The sequence below is a fragment of the Physeter macrocephalus genome, chromosome 17 (genome assembly GCF_002837175.3).
Source record: "Physeter macrocephalus isolate SW-GA chromosome 17, ASM283717v5, whole genome shotgun sequence".
Lineage (NCBI taxonomy): Eukaryota > Metazoa > Chordata > Mammalia > Artiodactyla > Physeteridae > Physeter > Physeter macrocephalus.
Genome location: NC_041230.1, coordinates 42,131,491 through 42,155,092, shown reverse-complemented (window position 1 = coordinate 42,155,092; position 23,602 = coordinate 42,131,491). Strand labels below are relative to the sequence as shown.

Genomic DNA, 23,602 nt, shown 5'->3' with positions numbered 1-23,602 from the left:
CTCGGGGGACATTTATGAGACAGGGTGTGACTGAGGGAGCCACGGGACAGGCTCCGAGAGAAGATGGAGACAGGGGTGCTAGTTGAGTATCTCATAGGTGGGGAGAGGGTTGGTGTCTGTTGCTGCTGAGGCAGAACAAGAACAAAGGGGGGGTTGGCTGTTGGTGTATTTGACGCGGTGTAGGGGATGAAAAATGTTTCCTCTACTCTCTTAGGTTCTGTCCCAGGGACCTGCAAATTAAACTGACAAACAACAGATTAACAGGAGCAAAAGGTTTATTATGTCTGTGTATAGAGCCCTGCACAGAAAAGAAGTGGAGATGCAAAGAGACAGTTAGACTTAAGGACTTATGTGCCATGTTAACACAGGGTGATAAGTTTCTGGAGAAGTGACAAGACAAAGGAAAACAGGTTTCAGTTTCTAGGGCCAGGAAGTTGTGGGAAGGTAAGTGGGGGAAAATAAGAGAGGACAGAGCTGACTTAGTGAGGTTTGTTATGCAGACTGAAGTCAGTACCATCTCAGATGATAAGATTGTTTCTTCCCTTCCTGGAACAGGAGAGGGGGACATCCTCACAAAGGGATCAGGCAGATGGAGGAGGGCAGAGTTTTTCTTTTTGCAGCTTCTCAATCACCTCAACTCCAAATAACCCTTATGCCAAAGTGACATGTTTGGGGTGGCAAATTCTGAACCCCCTCAGCTGTATACAAAGAGTTGATAACAGCTGGATGTGGTACCGGTGGATGGGCCTCCTCTAGACTAGAGGGAAAACTTCCCTACCAGAGGAGAGGGTCCAGAATGTCGGGGTGATGGCCAACATGCTGCATGGTTATTGTGGGCCTCAGTTCTGAGTGCCTCACGTGCTTTAGCTCAGAGAATCCACCCTGCAACCCTGTGAGATGGGGCACTATAACCAATCCCGTTTTACAGGTGGGAAACCGAGGCCCGGATGGTGGGGTAACTGGTCCAAGGGTGGCTCGTTGGTGGCGGAGCTCGGGTGCAAAGCCAGCTCTTCACCGGTCTCCATAGAGGATGGTGTCCGTGTTTCCTGGGGCTGCCATAACAAACACCACAGACCAGGTGGTTAAACAACAGACGTTTATTGTCTCCCAGTTTCCGGAAGCTGAAGCTCCACGTTCAAGGTTTTGGCAGGGTTGGTTTCTCCTGCTGTCTCCCTCTTTGGCGTGTTCTAGAGCTTTCCCTGCATCTGCTGGTTCTTGGTGGCCTTTAGCTCAAAGTAATCCACATGCCAAAGAGGCAGATTCTGGAGTGGTGTGTTCTGGTGCCCTCGTCTCTGCACTGACTGAGCAGGATTCTTGCTGAGACCGGGCTGTGCAGGCCCCGCAAGGATGGGGCCAAGGTGGAGGCCAAGGACAGGGTCTGGGTGAGGTATGGTTCAGGAGAGTCTTGGTCACCTCGGGTGGTCCTGGGCATGTGCCTGGTGTCTCTGTGTCCTGATCTCCTCCTCCTATGAGGACACCTGTCATATGGGCTCTGTTACCTTAGAGTGAAGGGGGATTGTGTCTGCCCGCCCCACCGCCATCCATGGAAAGAGACAGCCACATCCTGACCCCAGGGCCTCAGGACATGACCTTATTTGGAAGTAGGGCCTGGTGCTGTAAGTAGTTAAGACAAGGGCATTAGGGTGGCCCTCATCCTGTGTGACTGCGTCCTTATAAGATGAGGGGAGATAACAGACACAGAGGAGAGGCCACGTGAAGATGAAGGCAGAGGCAGCCACAGGTCTAGGGATGCCTGGAGCCCCCAGAAGCTGGAGGAGGCAGGAAGGACCCTCCCCTGCAGCCTCAGCACTTTGCAAGTAGACAGTTGCAATGGGTGGGCCTGAACTGAAGGCAGTGCTGTGGCCCTTGACCGTTCTGTGTTCCCCGCGTGGTGTCCTGAGGACAGCTCTCACAGGACACTGACCAGCAGGTTGGTTTCACATGAGACTGCAGGGCTGGTCCTCTAAACATGCAGGCCTGTCTCACCCTTCCTCCTGGGCTCCTGTGCACCGTGTGGGGCTGGGCTTTCAGCTCCTGCACAGGACCCCTGGGTATTGGTTAAAAATGCAGGTTACGGCCCAAGAATGACAGGAGGTAAATTTCTCATCAGCCCTGTACAGTGTGGGCAGGGAGTCACAGTAAATTATAGAGTTAAAAGTAAGGGGGCAGGGCGGGGAGTATTAACTCAGCCATGAAAAGGAGTGAAGCGCTGACATCGGGTGCAACATGGATGAACCTTGAAAACACGATGCTCAGAGAAAGAAGCCAGGCACAAAAGGACAATTTATTAATTCCACTTACCCGAGACATCCAGAACAGGCAAACCCATAGAGACAGAAAGTGGATTAGTTCTGCGCGCAGATGGCTTCTATGCTCCAGCCTCTCCCTGTGTTTGCCCTTCACATCAGCCCTGGTGCACGAAGCAGCCTGGCTGGGTGCTGTAGGAGCCCTCACCCCCCGGCACATGCTGCCGGGAAGCAGGACCTGTGCGCGGTGCTCTCAGCTGCCCTGAGCGTGCTCCCCCGATATGGCCCACGGGATGCACTGTCCTTCCTGGGCTTCCAGTGAGGCCGCCTCCTGTTGGGGGCCTGGGATGCTTGAATCAGGCCACTTCTTGGACTGGGCTGCACTGCAAGAAGTTCCAGGGTTACCCCGGGATTCTGACCATCACGTGGCCAGAGAAATTGGTAACGTTTTTGTTTTGCATGTTGAAATGTTTATTAATGTCAGAAAGATTTTGTTTAGTTTCCTGATGTGGGTAAAGTGTGCGAGCCCAATGTTGATTTATTCTCCCAGAAATGTACATCCTGGTTCCCGCACGAGGGTGAGCCCCTGTCCAGAGATGAGAGACCCCACATGTGTGACCTGTGCCTCCTGGGAGAGCAGCCCTAAGCTAGTTTAAACCTGATCTAGTTCTGTCTTCACGGTAGGGTTAGACAGCTCCATGTCCTGTCTACACTGAGTATGTTTAGACCTGACCATGTGCTGTCTACAACGAGAATAGTTGGACCTGACCGTGTTCTGTGTGCGCTAGGACATGGAGACCTGGCCTGGCCTCTGTCCTGGGAGCTTCAGGGGGACGTGGAGACCTGGCCTGGCCTCAGTACTGAGAAGCTCCATGCCTCTGTCCGAATGTCAGTGCTCAGACGGCTGGGGTCTGGAGCTGAGGTGGGCTTGTCTGGGTGACAGCGCTCTGCTCTGAGTGTGGTTACAGGGCCCTCCCAAAGGAGCCATGGTAGGGGCCTTAGTCCTTACCCCTGCAAGGTTCACCTTCCCTGCGGCCGCTGGAGACTCCTCAGGTGGGCTACCTCGTGATTACTCCAATTCACCAGCACAGGCAGAGCGAGTAGGGAGGCAGGTTTACCTGGTGAATTGATTGCCGGGCACGTGGATCTAGGTGTAAGGCCAATCGGCAGCAGGTGAGATGTGCCTCTGTAATCTCCTTCTGGTCAACCATCTCTGCTCAGCAGAGTCTGGACCTGCCCCTCTTCTTTCAGCCCCGCTGTCCTGTGAGTTTTCTCAACACCCCAGCAAATCAGGAGAGATCCGAGCCTGCCAGAACCAAGGTAGTGTGTTCAACTTCAGCACAAAAAAGTTAAAAACAAGAGTGAAAACAGGAGGGGACTGACTTCTCTGTGGCAAGTGTTAGGAGAGGAGACAGACCCTACACTTCTCTGATCCCAGGGACCCGGCTTGTTCCCACGTTGGGGGCTCACGCAGCACAGCCATGGTATCCTGACCAGGGGGATGTGTGACCCTAGTTGCGGTGTCTGGGGGTTGTGTGGGGCTCACCCCATCCGTGTGGGTCAGGCTCACGTGCAGACCCCGTATCTGCTCTTTGCCTGCAGTGTGTCTTGTCCTCTCTGAGATTTCCAACATCCGAATTGAGGGTGTTGCCCTGATTAACCTGTGGTCCCTTTTCTTCTCTTAACCTTGTCATGTTCATATGAGGACAGGCACCTTTGAGCAGGCTGGTCCTCCTGCTGAGTGACAACCCTTGGTGGTATCATGTTAATATCATAACAGATCATTTGTCTCATCTATGGGGTCGCTGCTGTCTGGGTTCCCGTGGACAGAGCTCAGGTAACACAGACTGGCCCCCACTAAGAATGGTCCTCCACATGCCATGTGCCCGAGGTGGGGACAGTGCTTTGACCTTGCACATTTGTAACAAAGGGGTCAGATTGGAGTATCAGTCAGACATTTTAAAATTTTAAATGAAATAAAACACACATCACATACCATTTACCATCATCATCATTTTAAGTGCATGTTTCTGAGGCATCAGGTACATTCACCTTGTTGTGGAGCCATTACCACCATCTCTAGAAAATTCCACGACCATGAAAGTCTCACTTCCCATCCCCTCCCCATCCCCTCCCGAGGCTCTGGTACCAACGACCACTTAGGTCCATGGGTTGTCGACTCTTGGGCCCCTATTTGAGTGGAATCCTGCAGAGTTTGCCCATCGGTCATTTTGGAAGAGCTGAAGCTCTTCAGTCTGAAGCTCTGCCTGTTTGCATCTGAATACCCTATATTTAGGGAGAGGGCGTATGAGGAAGAGGCTGTACGAGGGACAGGGTGTGCAGGGCACAGATGAGCCAGGACCTGACCAGCCGCCTCTGGGGCCCTCTGCTCCCGTTTCTTGGGCTGTTCCTCATCTGCATCATTGCTGCCCACCTGGCAGCCCTGGGACACTGATGTCTGAGTGAGTGAGATTCCTCTGGTGCCCTGCCTTCCACCTGCTCTTCCTGCTGGTTGGGGAGAGGGCTGCTAGCTGGGTGGTCTCTGCTCCTGCAGCAGGAAGGACCCTGTAGGGCGGAACCACTGAGTGTGGAATGCGATCCCTGGAGCTTGGGGGGGCAGGCCACATGAGGGCCGTGACAGATGCTCAGGCTGCCACGTCACTGACAGAATGTTCCCAATACCCAGCTCAGGAGGGACTGGTGGGTGGCCCGGGACCCCAGAGACCCCCTTCCTGTCCTGGAGCTCAGAGAGCACACATCCTCTGTGGGCTCTGGATTCACCCCGTGGCTCACGCCATCTCCCTCTGTCCTGTCTTTGAATTAAGGAAAATGATTTCTACTGATAAGTGTCCACAGTACAGGTCTGGTCCTGTCGATATTATGGTTCTTTAATTTAGGTGTCCTGGAATAGCATCTGTTTTTAGGCCTAAAGAAGAAACAGCTCATGAGTATAAAACATTTTCAGATGAAACTAATATTCAATGACTATGCTACTTCGTTGTTGAATTAGTCATAATTCTCCTGGTTTTAGATCTGATGTGGGGATTATAGAGGAGTAAAAATTTAAATCTTCATGATCTGTGTATTCATAGCTTCAGTATCATTGATGACCCACAGTTTTTACGTTTAGGGAAGGGTTACTGATTTCATGTATCATGTAAAAGATTCGTAATGAGGATAGGGCAATTAAGATTCGAATGATGGCCAGCCGGTAGGTACATGGTCCAGATTGTCTTTACTTGTGCATCTATTGTGTGTACATGAGTAAGTTTAGTTGTCAGTATTAGTGAAATAATACAGAGGGTTAGAGAACTTATTTTAAAAGTAATTATTAATGTATGATCATGAAAATGTAAAAGTTTTTCCATAATAGGTGATGTTGCATCTAGAAAGCCTAGCTGAAATGGATTTGCCATCGTGTTATACAGTATTTTTGTCTATGATTCAACTTTGACAAAGTTACATAATTTTTTGCTATTATCTCACTTATTAAGAACGACATAATAGTTATGGTGTTGGCTTGAAACTGGTTGAGGATTCAGTTCCTTCCTTTCTTATTTTAAATTTACATAGGTATGATTTTCAAGTATAGAATATGGTAGAGGGCATCCCTGTAACCATTCTGTGTTAGTAGTAGTTAGTTCCTCTTCTGAAACTTCTCATTTAGATGCAAATACATCTCAAAATTTGAAGATTATTAGCATGACTGCTGTTAATGAGATGAATGGGTGAAATATTTCTTGTTGTGTGTGCACGAGGGTAGCTGGAGTAAAGTCGTGGCATCCCTGAAAAGCCAAGAAAGTGCTGCAGGGGAAAAAAAAATCATATTTTCTACTACAAATAAAATTGTGAAGTGAATTTTTGCTCATGTTAAGTGTATAACCTGAGGTTATTGGTAATCAGTGTACAAAGCCTACTATCATAGTGAAGACTGCTCCCATTGACATCACCTACTGGAATGTGCTACTGCATAGTCTGTATTGTGGAAGACAGTGTCCTGGGATGAATTGGCTAAGATGATTCCTGTCAAACCACCTACTGTAAAAAGAAAAATAAAGCATAAGTCTCATTATGCTATACTATACCATAATCTCAATGAAGAGTTGTTAATCAGCCACTTTTACTGCTAAAGGAATAGCAATAGTTATGGTAGCTGATGTAAAGTATGCTCATGGGTCAACGTCTATTCCTACGGGCCCACAAGAGAAATCCTAAAAAGCCAGTGGACATAGCTCATACTATTCCCATATATCTGAAAGACTCTTTTTGTCCCACATAGTATGTCATGATATGTGAGATTATTCTGAACCCTGGTAGGGTAAGAATATAGACTTCAGGGTGACCACAGAATCAAAATAGCTGTTGGTGTAGGACTGGGTCTCCTCCTGTAGGATAAAAGAAAGCAGTGTTTAGATTTTGATCTGTTAACAGTATGGTAATTCCGGCTGCCAGAACTGAGAGTGATATAGTAATATGGCTATAGTTAGGGCAGATCAAAAAATGGTGTTTAATATTGGGATAATGGCTGTTGGTTTATATTAAAGATGGCAGTAATAAAAGTAACAGCACCAAGAATTGAGGAAACATCTGCTAAATGTAAGGAGAAAATGGTGAGGTGGACAGAGGCTCCTGCATGGGCCAGACTGCCGGCTAGGGCTGAATATACGGTTCCACCGGTACCAGAACCAGCTTCTACTACTGATGATACGAGGAGTAAGACTGATGGGGGAAGTAGTCAAAAGTTTATATTATTTATTCGGGGAAATGCTAAATTGAGTGCCCCAGTTATTACGGAGACAAGCCAGTTTCTGAACCTTCCAATCATAACAGGTATAACTATAAAGAAAATTACGACAAATGCACGTTCCGACTACATGATGGATTTGGTCAGCTCCAAGCAGCAGTGTTGGCCTAGCTCAGCACGGATTAATGGACTTAAAAGTGGTGCCTACTATTTCAGTTCAAGCACCAAATAATAAAGTCCTGATATCTTTGTGATTTGTTGAAAATAATCAGCGGTTTGTGAACATAGGTAAAAAGGCTGAGCAAGTGTTAGACTGTAAATCTAAAGACAGAGGTTATGCCCTCTTTTTGTCAAGCCCTGGGGTGAATCAACAAATTGAACTGCAAATTCAAAGATGCAGACGTTGAGAATGAACTTGAGGACACGGTGGGGTGGGGAAGGGGAGGCTGGGACGTAGTGAGAGAGTAGCATGACATACATACGCTACCAAATGTAAAATAGCTAGCTAGTTGGAAGCAGCCGCATAGCATAGGGAGGTCAGCTCATAGCATAGGGAGGTCAGCTCGGTGCTTTGTGACCACCTAGAGGGGTGGGATAGGGAGGGTGGGAGGGAGACGCAAGAGGGAGGAGCTATGGGGATATATGTGTATGTATAGCTGATGCACTTTCTTATAAAGCAGAAACTTACACACCATTGTAAAGCAATTATACTCCAATAAAGATGTATAAAAAATTTTATTTTAATTTAAAAAAAGCAGCTTCAGTTCTGCTGGATCTTCTTCCACCTCTTTTTTTCTTGACAGTGGGAGAAGTAGATTCAAGCCAGTTGACTAGAGAATTTACCTGTTAACTAAAATTTTGTGGGGTGGAAGCCCAGCAATCTAGAAAGGATTTAGCTTGAAGCGTTTGATTTGCATTCAGTTGATGTAGGATAGAGTCTTGCCATCCTTATTTTCAGGAATTAAGTAAATTGTACTTGCTTAGGGTTTTGAAAGCTCTTGGTCTATATACTAACCTAAATTCCTAGTCCAGCGCTGATAGAATGGGTATTAAGGGTGGTGATAGTGTGGATATTGAGGATTAGTAATGATAGGAAGGTTATTTGTTTTGTATGTTTGAATTGTCATTTTATTTTTAAGTTACTTATTTAAGGGAATATAGTTAGTAATATGGAGTGTGTTAGCCGAAAGTAGAAATACCTGTTGAGCAGTGCTCTGATGGCTGTTAGTGTTGGCAAAATGATGTGATTGTTTTTTGTTTTCTCTTGGATAATTACTCATTTGGGTAAAAACCCTGATGGGGTGGGAGACCTCCCAGTGATAATATGATGGTAATGATAAGGATTGTGTTGAAAGGTGTTTTGTTTAATGTGTGTGATAATGACAGTGTTGCAGTACATGAGCTGGGCATAAATAGTAAGAAGATAGTGTTATTCTGCACTGATAAAAGAAATTTTCACATACTGAGGTACAGGGAAGTCATTCTGGCTTATACATGATTTAACTCAAATTTTATGCTAACTTAAAAATAGCCAGTTTGTGGGCTGTCAAACATACATTGTTCACCTGCTTTAATTTTTAAAGAAAAGGGCACACTGACCAGAAGTAAAGAATGACCATGTTAAAAATAAAGATTAAATGCCTCCCTTCCTGGGATGCCAATGCTGGTAAGACCCTTCAATGGTAAGACTCCTTCCCAGGTGTCAAGGCCATACTGACTTGTTGTGTACATGTGTAGTTTTTTCTTTTTTCTTTGTTTATTTTTGAATTGAAACCTTGAAGGAATGTATCCCTGACTTTAATGTTCTTTGTTCTGACAAGATATAAAGCTGTACTGGAAACCATGCTTCTCCGAAGCAGCCCCTCAGAGTTATCTGAGAGGTTGTCTTCTGGGTTAGAGTCCTCAGTCTGGCTCTTTTATAAAACAAAACTCTTTTCTATTCCTATTCTGGATTGTTTATTGATTATTTTCACTGAAATTACTTGGCATAGTCGGCAGGATATCAGAAAAGCCCGCCTGAGGTCACCTGGATCCACTTTGGACAGCTGCTCGGGAGACCACGCCCGGGCCCTTTGAGCCCCTCTGGCTTCACAGCACCCTTCAGGTGCTCTGGTGAGTTCTTCCTCATATCTGGATCTCCTTGTGCTAAGTGACAGTTTGACTTTTATTTGAGCTGTTATCTTCAGACTTAGAGTCTTAAGGGGATACTGGTATATTTCCTAGGTGAAGAGGTCCTAGGGGTAAGTTTCCAGGGAGAGGACCTAGGGGGGATTCCTAGACAGAGGACCTGGGGGAATTTCTAAGCAGGAAGGCCTGGAAGAAATTTTGGAGTGAACTGCGTTGGCTGACTTTTTAAAAAATGGCTTAAAATTGGAAATTTAAATTTAATTTTAGATGTGTACTTTATAATAGAATGAAACTAGAAGAAAGCGGGAAATTGCGCTTCTAAAACCTACCAGCTCCCGGGCAGGCATCCACCCACTGACACTCTAGCTGGCTTCGACAATTGGTATGGAACTAATACTTACAAGTACTTACCTAATCCAAAAATGGCCAGGATGGAACTTTTTTGACATTCAAAACTGATTTTTGTGTGCACAATTAAAGAAAGCTGGCTTGATACAACATCTTTTCAAAATTCTGACCCTGTAAGAATAAAAGTACTCCTAGGAGAAAACTTGTAATTATGACTCTTTTCATGTCCTTGAAATGCAAACGCAGCCCACGTTGTTTGAGACTACAGCCTTGGCTCAATTAGTAGAATGTAAAACTGAAGGGAATAAAAAGGCCTTTTAAAACTCAGGCAGGAAAACTATGAGATCTCTGTGTCTATCTGGATGTGTGTATGTCTGTATGTCTGTTACAAGTGTGTTTCTACTTCCAGATGATATCATCAAAATGAATTCACAAAAGAGCTCTATTTAATTGACTTAAAAATACGCATTTACAAATCAGATATTTCTAATTGTAACAAAAAGCTAACCCAAATTTTTAGAGGAGCATGCGATCTAGGATTAATCTTCAGTAAATGAAAATAAGTTTAAGTTGTTGGTTTGATTAATACAAACATGCCTTTAGGGTCATCAGTATGAAGTATAATACTTTTATTTGGTACCTAGGTTTCCTAAAAGTCAATAAGCTCATGCTACCTCTGTTACAAAATTTGTCAACAAGAAAATTCACTTAGTATGGTGGTATTTTCATAAGTAATAAAATTGAGATAAATGGGATAAAAGCTTTTAGGTGAACTCTTTAAAAATGATTACGTTTTTAAAAAATTGATTATGCATTATGGTATGTATACCTAAAAAGAGTTTCTCCAGATTTTGGGTAACATGAAACTTTGGAGTTGTGCTAAATTAAATTAAATGATGGGAATTCACTAACTATGCAGATCATTTCCAATTAAGATAAAAATACTAAAACATTAATTGCTCAGCATGTCTAAATTTACCTACTTTGTCTTATCAGAGAAAAACTAAAGATGTTTGGGTTTATTGGACACATGTCTTACCACATTGAGAAGAGAAATCATGCTATGAGAAAATGTATGTTTCTAAAGGTTGTTGAAATATGTTGATAAGCTTGCCAATCAGGAAACGCTGGTATAACAGACAGTTCACAATGTACTGTTTCTTGGTTTTTGTTAGGGATTAAGGTTTTCAAGGGTTAAATAGTATATATGTAATTAAAGTTAGTAGAAATAATAAGGTAAACATTTGAGTATTCAAGGGAAAAAAAGATGTGTGTTTTCAGTAAAAGGAGGATTGAAGAAAGAAAATGGATTTAGTTAATGGAAAATGAAGTGATACTGTCCGGAAGTGTCTCAGAGAGAGAGATATTCAACTAATTATGCTTATTTGGTCTATTATATTACATGGGAAGCATTGTCAACATTAAGCCTTCTTTATGTCTATAAGTATATAGTGTAAATGTTCCAGAAATTATATGAAATTCCTGAAAATCTTATATGTCCTGACATAGAATGTTTCTTTGTCATCAAAATCAAGGCTCACACTAAAGGGACTGAACCCCCGGGTATTAGGGAGATGCTCTTTCATGCAAAGGCAACAGCAACAGAGCTGATGGCACTTGTAGGTGAAGTGCATTCTGTGTCTACAAAAAATTAACACCTCATTGTCAGACTTTTGCCATCCTGATGGCCTTATAACACGGCAACAGTCTGCTCCTAAATCAGATAAATTAATAAACAATAGCTGTGAATTAAACAGTCTGGGATATGGGAAACCAAGACGGCTGCTTGGCTTTTCCTGGCTTCCTGGCAAACCCCACTTCTATTTGATGGGTTAAGGCCTTCCCTGGCTGCAAGGCTGATGCCCTCAAAATGACAAAGAAACTGTTGGAAAATGTGTTTTCCACTTGCGGTATACTTTCCACAATCTCTAGTGAACAAGGCACCCACTTCACGTGACAAATCATATAAGCCTTAACAAAAACCTCAAAAACTTTAAAAAAATATCCTCAATCATCAGGCAAGGTTCACCAAAACTAATGGGAAAACTGGACTCAAGCAGAACAAAAATTAATTATATGGGATTGAATGAGCTTATAAATATGATTATAATTTTTATGATTTTTTGTCTGAAATATTACTGGCTTTTCATCTTTGTTTTCCAGATATAAGGAAACCTTTCCCCTTAAGCAAAGTATGACTTACAGCAATTTGGTAAATTATTCCTTTGTAAGCAGAACTGAAGCATTTATCTTTTCTCTCTACCTGATTCCTCCTGAATGTAGAATCTCTTAGGTTTCTCACAGCCTTTCCAGGTGAAAAAGGAAGTCCACTTCCTGGCAGAAATACGAACCTCAAGATATTTTGGAACATAGTTAGAGAGGAATCCACCTAAATCTGTAGGTACTGCTGGTAGAATCTAATGGCATGGCTTTCCTGGCTTTGAGAGGCCTTTTAAAAGTTCAATTTGAGATCCCTTATGAAAAGTTGCAATAAAGCCAAATTTAAAAGGGCCTATATGATCAATTACACTTACGTAAATAATCAGGGTAAGTATACAGAAACCAGATTTATTCTGCAAACAAATTAGTCTTAATTTGACTATGTTTGGTCAAAATGAAGATAATTTATATAGAAAAATTAAGTTTCAATGATATACCTTTGTGGATATTGAGGTTTTATATGTACTGAGGTGTTCTACTTACTGCCTACATCCGAGATGCCACTTTGTTATGTCACATTATTGTAAAGTTTAATTGAATTATTAAAAGGATATTCCAAGCTTGCTTCTGAAGCCGATCACAGTGTTCTATCTTCGGATGAAGATCAGATGCTCCATGACCTGCACCTAGGAGATTGGGCATACTGGAAAAGATATCATTTAAAGGACTGTCTCAAACCTAAAAGGAAGGATCCTTATCAGGTACTCTTAACTGGTCATGCACAGTAAAACTGAAGGGAATTAACTCTTCAATTTTTATTTCTCACTTAAAAAGGGCCTCTGCATCAGACTGGTCTATAGAGGGGACTGCTGACCTCAAACTCACCTTAAAACAACCATCAAGCCAGGACGAGAAGACGGTGACAGCAGTGGTGGACAGCTGACCCAAGAATCCGGGCCAAGCCTGTAAGACCCACCCTACTAGTTCGATTAAACTGCTATTCAAATGTTTGTCTCCCTATCAAAACTGTAAGTTACTCTTTTACTTCTAGCTATACTTTTGCCCCAATATTGAGGATGGAAAGAAAATTCTTTAGTAAAGTTGTCACAAAGCATAGCTACTGGGATAGGCCCCTCATAATTCCCGTCACTGACTTTTCAGATGTTGCTAATGTCACCACTCACCCAGACCAACCTCTCTCTGACCTAATCTTTCAGGTTTAAATTCTTCAACGTATTAATATGGCCATTCCTTGTCTGATACTATCTTCAGTTCCTAGAGACTGAGCAATACTTACCCCAGGAACCCCTCCCTCTGTCCCTTACTTAATTGAAAAATGTCTTAATAGCTGACAAATAGAAGGTTTATATTTATTAGAATATTATGGTATCCCATTGTCTATACATCAGGAAATAAATGAATCTCCTTTCTCTCTTCATTAAAGAGTCAAGCAGTCTATGTTAGCAAAATACCAAGATACCAGTGGCAAATCTTTTGGGAATCTTGGTTCCTAATGCAGGAGTGTTTGTAAACAAAAAGATGATCAGAAATTTATCAGCCACCACTGGTCAAACAGCCAAAAAGATTGCACTGCAGCACAACAGATATCCCTAAATTCCTTAGCCCAAGTAGTATTAGATAACTGGGTTGCCTTAGATTTTCTACTGGTGTTTGTGCTATTGTTCACACTTATGGGTTAAATTTTTTTTTTTTTTAATTAGAATGGGGATAATAGTAACCTGTGTGGGCTTGTTATTTCAGTTATAACTCCTGAGATAATGGTTAGTAGAATGATAGTAAACACAGAGGGTTTATTAGTACTGGAAGGATATAAACCGACATTTTTGGGGTATGGGCCCAATAGCTAGTTAGCTGACTTTACCATGAAGAATTTAAAATTCTTAAGGATAGGTTCAATTTCTATGATTCTAGAAATAAGAGGGTTTAAACCTCTATTATTAACTCTATCAAAATAGCTCTTTGTCAAGACATATTTCTTATGTTTGTGGTGGGATGCCTGATGTGATGACAGGTAGTGAAACTTCTCATACACATAGGGCTAATGTTAGTGGTAAAAATTTTTTCATAAGAGATATATAAGCTGATCTTATCAAAATTGTGGGCAGGATGCTTGAATTCATAGAAAGGAGATTGTTAGGAGGAGTGTTTTAATGATGACATTGGCTGTATAGAATTCTAGCATGTAGGGGTTGTTAAATGCTCCTAAAAATAGGATTGTTGTGAAAATATTTATTATAATGATACTGACATATTCTGCTAGGAAGAACAGGGTGAATAGGCCTGCTACATTTTCTACATTGAAGCCAAATATAGGTTAAATCAAATGGGACTCTGTTGGTTTCTGCTAGAGAAGAGATAAATCACATTCTGGCTAGGGGTCAGGATGGGAAAATTAGTCATAGGTATTCTTGTGTAATAATTACTGCTGAAAGTGTAAATGATCATTTATCACTAGAACTGATAAGACTATAATTGCTACTGTTAAATCATATGAGATTGTCTGTGCTACTGCATGGAGACCTCTGATGACTGTGTATTTTGAATCCAAAGCGCATCCAGATCAGAGGATGGAAAAAATGGCTAGGCTTGATATAGCTAGTATAAATAGTGCACCTAGGTTTATATTAACTAGTGGAAAGGGTAGGGGGAGAGGAATTCATCTTGTGAGAGCCAGGCTTGAGGCTAGACTTGGTGCAATAATAAATACAGAAATTGATGAGATTGATGGTCATAGTGTTTCTTTAATAAATAATCTGACTGTATCAGCAATGGGTTATAATAATCCATAAGGGCTGATGATGTATGGCCCTTTCTGGATTTGTATATAGCCTAGGAATTTCCATTCCGTTAATGTGAGGAATGCTACAGCTAGTAAAAGTAGAATTAGTGAAAGAATGCAGATTATAAATATTTCCGTAGGAAAAGGACTTGAACCTCTGCAGATAAAGGTTTTAGTTTTACACAATTACCGGGCTCTACCACCCTAACAAACCCTGTTCTATAGTGGGGTATGTATAAATTAATTGAATTGAGATTATATCATCAATTAGTTTGAAGACATTTTGTAAAGTAGGCCTTATTTCTCTCGTTCTTTCATACTGAGAGAAATAAGGAATAGAAACTGACTGGGATTACTCCAGTCTGAACTCAGATCAAACAGGACTTTACTAATCACTGAACAGACCGTTAATAGCAGTTATACTATTGGGATGTACTGATCCAGCATCAAGGTCATAAACCTTATCGTCAGTATGAACTCTACAATTGTGCTGCTACCCCTAGGGTAACTTATTCCACTTATCAATATTTTGGATCAAAAGTGATAAAACATTTTGACTAGCTGGTCTAAATTTTAATCACTCCGATGTTTTATTCTCCAAAGTTACCCCAACCAAAATTGTTAATCCATTAAAAGCTATGTTGGAGGCTTGCAAGATGGCAGAGTGGAAGGACCTTGAGCTTACCTCCTTCTCATGAACACACCAATATCACAACTGACTGCTGAACAACCATTGATTAAAAAAAAGACTGGGGCTTCCCTGGTGGTGCAGTGGTTGAGAGTCTGCCTGCCAATGCAGGGGACACAGGTTCGAGCCCTGGTCTGGGAGGATCCCACATGCTGCAGAGCAACTAGGCCCGTGAGCCACAACTACTGAGCCTGCGCGTCTGGAGCCTGTGCTCCGCAATAAGAGAGGCCGCGATAGTGAGAGGCCCATGCACCACGATGAAGAGTGGCCCCCGCTTGCCACAACTAGAGAAAGCCCTCACACAGAAACGAAGACCCAACACAGCCAAAAATAAATTAATTAATTAATAAACTCCTACCCCCAAAATCTTCAAAAAAAAAAAAGACTGGAACCTACCGAAAAATATCTTCTACATCTAAAGGCATCTTGAAGAGACCACAATGAGACGGTAGGTGGGGTGTACTCGCAATATAATCAAATGCCCCCCATCCCCCGACCCCCGCCCGTGGGTGACCCACACACTGGAGAATAGAGGCTTTCCCACAGGAGTGAGAGTTCTGAGGCCCACATCAGGCTTCCCAGCCTGGGGAAGAGGAGCCCCCCAGAGCATCTGGATTTGAAGGCCAGCGGGGCTTAACTTAATGCAGAGCTCCACAGGACTGCGGGACACAGAGACTTAACTTCTGAAGGTATCGCACAAAATCTCACGTGCACCGGGACCAAGGGCAAAAGCAGTAATGTCATAGGAGCCTGGGCGAGACCTACCTGCTGGTCTTGGAGGGTCTCCTGGGCAGGTGGGGGGTGGCTGTGGCTCATGCTGGGGTCATAAAAGCTGGTGGCAGAAGGGGATTGTTCATCTGCTTGAACTCTCCTCGAGGCAGACATCAAGACCCGGCCCCACCCAACAGCCTGTAGGCTTCATTGCCAGACGCCTCAGGCCAAACGACTGACCGGGTGGGAACACAGCCCCACCCATTAGCAGACGGGCTGCCTAGAGACTTCCTGATCCCACAGCCACCTCTAGACATGCCCCTAGCCCTGCCCACCAGAGGGCCAGGACCCAGCTCCACCCACCAGTGGGCAGGCATCTGCCCTTCTCGCCAGGAAGCCTACCCAAGCTTCTAGACCAACCTTACCCATGGGGGGCAGAAACCAGAAGGAAGAAAACTACGATCCAGCAGCCTGTAGTCTCAAACGCAGGCCGGACACTACCCTGGGGCCCCTGGCCGTTGGATGATGAGAGGGGAGTGCGCTGCTGGGACACACAGGACGTCTCCTACAGAGGGCTACTTCTCCAAAGTTGAGAAAGGTAATTAACCCAAAATGAAGTGCCAGAGGAATGTGTTTCAGATGAAGGACCAAGATAAAACCCCAGAAGAACTAAGTGATGTGGAGGTAAGCAATCTACCTGAGAAAGAGTTCAGAGTAATGATTGTAAAGGTCATCCAAGAACTTGGGAGAAAAATGGATGCACAGATTGATAAGTTACAAGTGTTTTTTAACAAAGAGTTAGGTTGTTCTTTATATTTTCTAACAGTTGAACAATACAATAACTGAAATGAAAAACATACTAGAAGGAATCAATAGTAGAGTAAATGAAGCAGAATGGATCAGTGAGCTGGAAGACAGAGTAGGGGAAGTCACTACTGTGGAGCAGAAAAAAGAATGAAGAGAAATGGGGACCGTTCAGGAGACCTCTGGAACAACATAAAGCGCACTAACATTCACATATAGGGGTCCCAGAAGGAGAAGAGAGAGAGAAAGGGCCTGAGAAAATATTTGAAGAGATAATAGCTGAAAACTTCCCTAACCTGGGAAAGGAAACAATCATCCAAGTCCAGGTAGCACGGAGAGTTCCATACAGGATAAACCCACAGAGGAATACACCACGCTGCACTGTGATCAAGTTGACAACAATTAAAGAGAAAATATTAAAAGCATCAAGGGAAAAGCAACAAATAACACACAAGGGAACTCCCATAAGGTTATCAGCTGATTTTTCAACAGTGACTCTGCAGACCAGAACGGAATGGCATGATACTCTGTTCACTTATTATTTTAAGTGTATCTGTCAGGCACGAGCTGCTGTGATGGTTTACAATGATGCCAAGAAAAAATGGGTACCAGCTGGTGGTTCAGCTGGGTTCAGCACAGTTCATATATATCGTCATACATGGAACAACCCATTCAGAGTGGTGGGCAGGAAGACTCAGGACCATCAGGTCGTGATAAATTGTGCCATTCCGAAAGGGCTGAAGTACAATCAAGCAAGCCTTCCTGAATTGTTACAGTGCTTTACCAAATCTATGACTCCTACATAACACAAACCAGCGGTCAAATGTAAAGCAATATATTGTAGATTTACTGTAGGTTTTTGACCTTTTTTAGATTAATGCCAGCAGACGTTTTTGTAATGCAATTACAACCTCCGCAAAATTAGCTTTTTAAACTGCAGACAGTAATGCATGTCAAACTAATATACAGTGGCCTTTTCAAGGCTTAGTCCCAGGGAAAACATTTTGTAGAGTATAGGGGAGTGGGAGGAAGGGAAGGAATAATTTTTTATTTAAAGTTAACTTCTGTACTATCTTTTTTCTCAATTATCTGCATGAATAATAATGAAGAATATTTTGTGACTTTGATAAATATGTTAACAGAACCAAGTACTTAATCTTTTACATCATGTCTTTGGCTATTTGTATTTTAACTTCAGTAAGTTCAGTGTTCTGAAACATGATTCTGAGCTTCACATGAATTATATCTTACTGTGGAACTCAAAAGTTCGATCCCTGAATTTGGCAGTTATTATTACCTAGGGGCCCTGCAGTTTTACAGGTGTTCAGGTGCACGTTCCTGACTGCAAAGCTGCTTTTGAATTTTTGTTATGTTGAAATACTAAAAAAGTAACAATGATGGCAGCAGTTAATGTCACAGAAATCATTAGATAAAGGGAAAACGAGGGGGGTCCTGCGTAACTTTCTTTTAATAAGACTTAGGTGGGGGGAAGAAGGAGCTGGATGCTCTGCTTACCACCGTGTGCGTGTGCGTGTTTGTGCGGGCGCTCACGTGTGTGTATGTTATCCACTCCCTTTTCTTTGAAACTTCTAAGATTAAAATAGGGGAGAAATCCTGGATGTTGCAATGATAGAATTTTTTGAAAATTCAGGAAATCAAAAATTCTGCAGGCTCTCCATCTTGATTTATTCTTGAGTTGTTATGTACCGTATTTGCTTTGAAATCTTTGGTTATCAGTAGCTGTACTAAAATTTTGAAGAAATAATCCACTTTCATCTGCTTTCTAGATTTCTTAATCTGAATTCATAAGACAGAGCTTGTTGATAAATGCTGCAGGTTTGCAGCCATTACCACTTTAAAGAGGTTTGAATGAAGGAATTTTTTTTTCCTTGTGAATAACCCTGTTGGGCTTCCCTGGTGGCGCAGTGGTTAAGAATCCACCTGCCGATGCAGAAGACATGGGTTCAAGCCCTGGTCTGGGAAGAGAATAACCCTGTTGGGCTTCCATGGTGGCGCAGTGGTTAAGAATCCACCTGCCGATGCAGAAGACATGGGTTCAAGCCCTGGTCTGGGAAGATCCCACATGCAGAGCAACTAAGTCTGTGCACCACAACTACTGAGCCTGTGCTCTCTAGAGCCTGCGAGCCACAAATACTGAGCCCGTGTGCCACAACTACTGAAGCCTGCACGCCCTAGAGCCCGTGCTCTGCAACAAGGGAAGCCACTGCAATGAGAAGCCTGCGCACCGCAACAGAGTAGCCCCCGCTCACCACAACTAGAGAAAGCCCACGCACAGCAATGAAGACCCAACGCAGCCAAAAAAAAGAATAACCCTGTCAAGATTTGTAAAATTAAATATAAAGCAGGGACAAAATTTTCATCATGATGAGCTATTTGATGGGGCTGGTAGATCATTATATGCATTATTAACAATTCTGATTAATGGGTGGGATTTTATTTTATTTTATTTTATTTTTTTTATTTTTTTTTTTTAATGGGTGGGATTTTAAAATGTTGGTCATTAGCGTTCCTATAGCTGAAATACAATGATGATTTTTCAAGTCATTGGCCATGATTACATTGCATTTAAGAATAATGATGACACACACTGTATTTGTTTTAAGTACTATTTTGGTAGTTTTGCAGGTCTTTCTTCAAAACCTTCACAAATTTATGGTGGGCTTGGGTTAACTGGGTTAATTGAGTGGTTGTGATATTGTAATGAATTTTGGTGGATCGTTTTTGTGCTTAATGGTTTTTAAAATCTGTTTAAAGAGATTGTGGGGCTTTCTCTGGTGGCGCAGTGGTTGAGAATCTTCCTGCCAATGCAGGGGACACGGGTTCGAGCCCTGCTCTGGGAGGATCCCACATGCTGCGGAGCAACTAGGCCCGTGAGCCACAACTACTGAGCCTGCGCGTCTGGAGCCTGTGCTCCGCAATAAGAGAGGCCGCGATAGTGAGAGGCCCATGCACCACGATGAAGAGTGGCCCCCGCTTGCCACAACTAGAGAAAGCCCTCGCACAGCAACGAAGACCCAACACAGCCAAAAATAAATAAATAAATTAAAAAAAAATCTGTTTAAAGAGATTGTGAATAGTTTTTGGTTATACAACAGCTATGTCTACTAAGCAGTATCCTGAGGTTTGAGAGTCTAATAAAACCCTCTTAGGTATATTTCTTTAATGTTATGATGGACATGCAAATTGAAACCACCAAAGTGACATCCATTCACATATAATAAATCGTTATAATCAAGAACAAACAAAAATGCTGGCAACAATGTAGAGAAATTGGAACCCTTACACATTGCTTGTGGAAATGTATAGTTTGCCATTTCCTCCAAAAAGGTAAAATACAATTAGAGTCTGGTTCAAGAACTCAAGGCCTAGATATATGCTACAAAGAATTGAACACAGGAGTTCAAACAAAAACTTGTACATGAATATTCATAGCAGCACTGCTGACATTGGCCCAATGGTAGAAACAATTCAAATATCCATCAGTGGATGAATGGATAAGCAAAAGAGGGTAGATCTATAAAGTTCCATATTATTCTGCCATACACAGAAATATAGCAAAATGGTGCCATCTGCTGTGGAAAAACAGTAGGGCAGTTCGTCAAAAACATAAAGTATGATTCATCACTTCCACTTCAGGGTATATACCCAAAAGGTTTGAAAGGAGGGAGTTAAACAGATATTTGTACACCCATATTCACAGCAGCATTACACTGGCCAAAAGGTGCAAGCGACCCAAGTGTCCATGCATAGATGAATTGATAAGCAAAATGTGATATATACACAAAGGTACATTATTCAGCCTTAAAAACTAAGGAAATTCAGACACATGCTGCAACATGTATGAGCCTTAAAGTCATTATGCTAAGTGAAATAACCCAGTCACAAAAGGACAAATATTATATGATCCCACTTCTATGAGGTATCCAGATAAGTGAAATTCAGAGACAGAAAGTAGAATGTGGTTGACAAGGCTTGAAGGGAGTTAGTGTTTAATGGATGCATTTTCACTTGGAAAAAAACAAGTACAGGAGATGGATGGTGAGGATATTTGTACAATAATATAAATGAATGTCATAGAACTATATACTTTAAATGGTTTAAGTGGTAAATGTTATGTTCGATATTTAATCACAATGGAAAATGTGAATGAAGTACTGATACAAGTTACAACATGTGTGAACACTGAAAACATCCTAAGAGAAAGAAGCCATGCAGAAAAGGCCACCCAGATCATACTCATCTTGTGGCTTTAAATCCATCAAGGCTGTGAAAATGAGGGAAAGTCTCAAGATTGCTTCCAGAAAAAGAAAACTGGGTCAGAATGGAAAAAGACATTTTCATGCTTTGGGGCAGGTGATGGAAGTGGAAGTGGAGCCAGTGGATTGGGTTAGAAGGTGAAAACCGTAATGATTTCTCATATGGGGGTTATAGAGGTGTTTCCTGGGAGAGTGTCCCTTTTTGGGGTGAAACAATGGAAGCAGTCATTTAAATTGGCGTATGTGGTAAAACAGTGATGACTGGGGAATCTGAATTTACAGATAAAGAGTACATTGTACTGCTACTGCAAGTTTTCTGTATGTTTGAAGTTAGTAGAAAGAAAATAACTTTTCAAAACATGTCAACACCATGCCAGAAGAATAGATAAGACATCAAACTTCATGATAAGGCCAAGCCCTACCCAGATTCATTTCACCCAAAATGGTTAAGCTAATTGCTCTTGTAGGAATCGTATATTATTAAGAGGTACTGTGGGAAGATTATATTATTAGCAGTCACTGTGTCTTGGGGGTTGTGGATGACCTGGGATGTGGCAGAAACAAAGGGATTTTTGAATTACAATTTTCCACATCAAACCGCCAAAAGTTACAAGTAATACATGAATTTAGTAAAGTTGAATGATACAAAAGCAATACACAAAAATCAGTTGACTTTCTATACACTAATAAGTATCAGAAAGAAAAATTAAGAAAACAACCCCATTTACGGTTGCATCAAAAAGAACAAAATACCTAAGTACAGATTTAACCAATGATGTGAAAGACTTGCACAATGAAAACTGTAAGACACTAATAAAGAAACCGAAGAAGACACAAAAAAAGTATTCTGTGATCAGGCACTGGAAGAATATTCTTAAAACGTTCATCCCTCCAAAGCAGTGTACACATTCAATTCAATCTCTAACATAATTAAAGTGGCATTTTTCACAGAAACGGAACAAACAATCCTATCTATCCTGTGTGGAACCAAAAAGGACCCCAAATAGCCAAAGCAATCCTAAGGAAGAGAACACAGCTGGAGTCAACTTGCTCCCTGACTTCTAACTACACTGTGAAGCTACAGGAACCAAAACTGTGGAATTGGCATAAAAACAGGCACACGCACCAGAGGAACAGAACAAAGAACCCAGAAATACACCCACATGTATGTGGTCAGTTAATTTATGACAAAGCTGCCAAGGACATACACTGGGGTAAAGTCCCCTCAATAAACTGATGCCAAAGAAACTAGATACCACACACCAAAGAAAGACACTGGAAACTGTCTACACTGTGCACAAAATGACCTGAAATCCAGTTTTCCACATCAAGCCCATTGTCTGCTGGCTTCTCTGAAAATAGACCCCCTTTCAGCAGTCAGCCACATACAGGAAGCTTCTCCCCACTTTTTCTTTACCTTTTATTCCCGCGGCGGAGCCTCTCAGCAGGTCCTGAAGACATTGGCTCCTGTCTGCACCGACTAGTATGTCCGGAGGAGACCAACCTCCTGCCTGTGTTGACTCAGCCAGTCATTCATTGCCCGGAAGCCAAAGCCCTGGAGAATCCTGAGAAGACCAAGCCCCGGTCAGCTGCATGGAATCAAGTCCTCCAGCTGAACACGCACTAGCCTCGTAAGTCAGAGAGGTGGACTTGGCTCCACCTGCTGGCCAGTTGGGAAGTGCAAGCCTCAGCCACTTACCTTCCACTGGAGGCCCTGCTCTCAGCTGGCAGGTCTGATGAATCCACTAAATTTGAAAATTCAGACTCAAGTGAAGCCCCAAATCCCATGACAAGCCACAAATGGAAAGAAAAAGATTTGCAAAACACTTATCTGATAAAGGATTTGTACTCAAATTATATCAAGAACTAGAGAACAAACAACCGCATTAGAAATGGGTAAAATCTGAATGGAGACCTGGCCAAAGTACATAGTAAGTAAGCATACAAAAATATACTCAACATCATATATCATTAGGGACTTACAAATTAAAACAATGAGACAGCACTGCACAACTATTAAAACTGCTGAACTCCAAAAAAAAAAGACACTACCAATGGAGTGTGAGGAGCAATGGGAACGATCCTTCACTGCCAGTAAAATGAATATACAGCTACTCTGCAAGACATTTTGGAAGATTTTTGCAAAGCTAAACAAATCTCACCTAAAGAGCAACATCCTGCCTCCAGTATTTAGACAACTGCTCTGCAGAACTAGGTCCAGACAAAAACAAGGATGCAATTAAGCATAGCATCTCTATTCAGAATGGCTAAAAACTTAAATTAGTACGCCCTTCAACAGATGAACACATAAGAAAACTGGGGTACATCCATGTTGCGGGAACAGAATATGCCACCCCAAAATATGCCTGTTTGGTGAAAGGATTATTTTGGTTTGAATGATTGTTTTTAAAAAAGACGATTTCTGAAAAACAAGTCAAGATTACACTTTTGTGAAGGAAATTTACAAGGGAAATCTCCATTTAAAAAGCTGTCTCTTGGGCTTCCCTGGTGGCGCACTGGTTGAGAGTCCGCCTGCCGATGCAGGGGACGCGGGTTCGTGCCCCGGTCCGGGAAGATCCCACATGCCGCGAAGCAGCTGGGCCCGTGAGTCATGGCCGCTGAGCCTGCGCGTCCGGAGCCTGTGCTCCGAAACGGGAGAGGCCACAACAGTGAGAGGCCCGCGTACCGCAAAAAAAA

General features: G+C 42.6%; 1 protein-coding gene across 13 annotated transcripts in view; it reads right to left on the bottom strand.

The window, feature by feature from the left end:
* Nucleotides 1–202: 202 nt before the first annotated feature.
* Nucleotides 203–23,602, bottom strand: part of LOC102991110 (zinc finger protein 19) — a 43,253-nt gene continuing 19,853 nt past the window's right edge. For 6 of the 13 annotated variants that reach the window (XM_028478230.2, XM_055079228.1, XM_055079230.1 and 3 more), the window contains 3 exons: nt 22,323–22,470; nt 15,879–15,945; nt 8,281–12,328 (listed from right to left, as the gene is read on the bottom strand). The gene's annotated coding sequence lies outside the window, so the exon portion shown is untranslated. Of the gene's footprint in view, nt 3,553–8,280; nt 12,329–15,878; nt 15,946–22,322; nt 22,471–23,602 lie in introns of those variants that run through there. The other 7 variants (XM_028478234.2, XM_028478225.2, XM_055079226.1 and 4 more) reach the window with 7 other exon arrangements.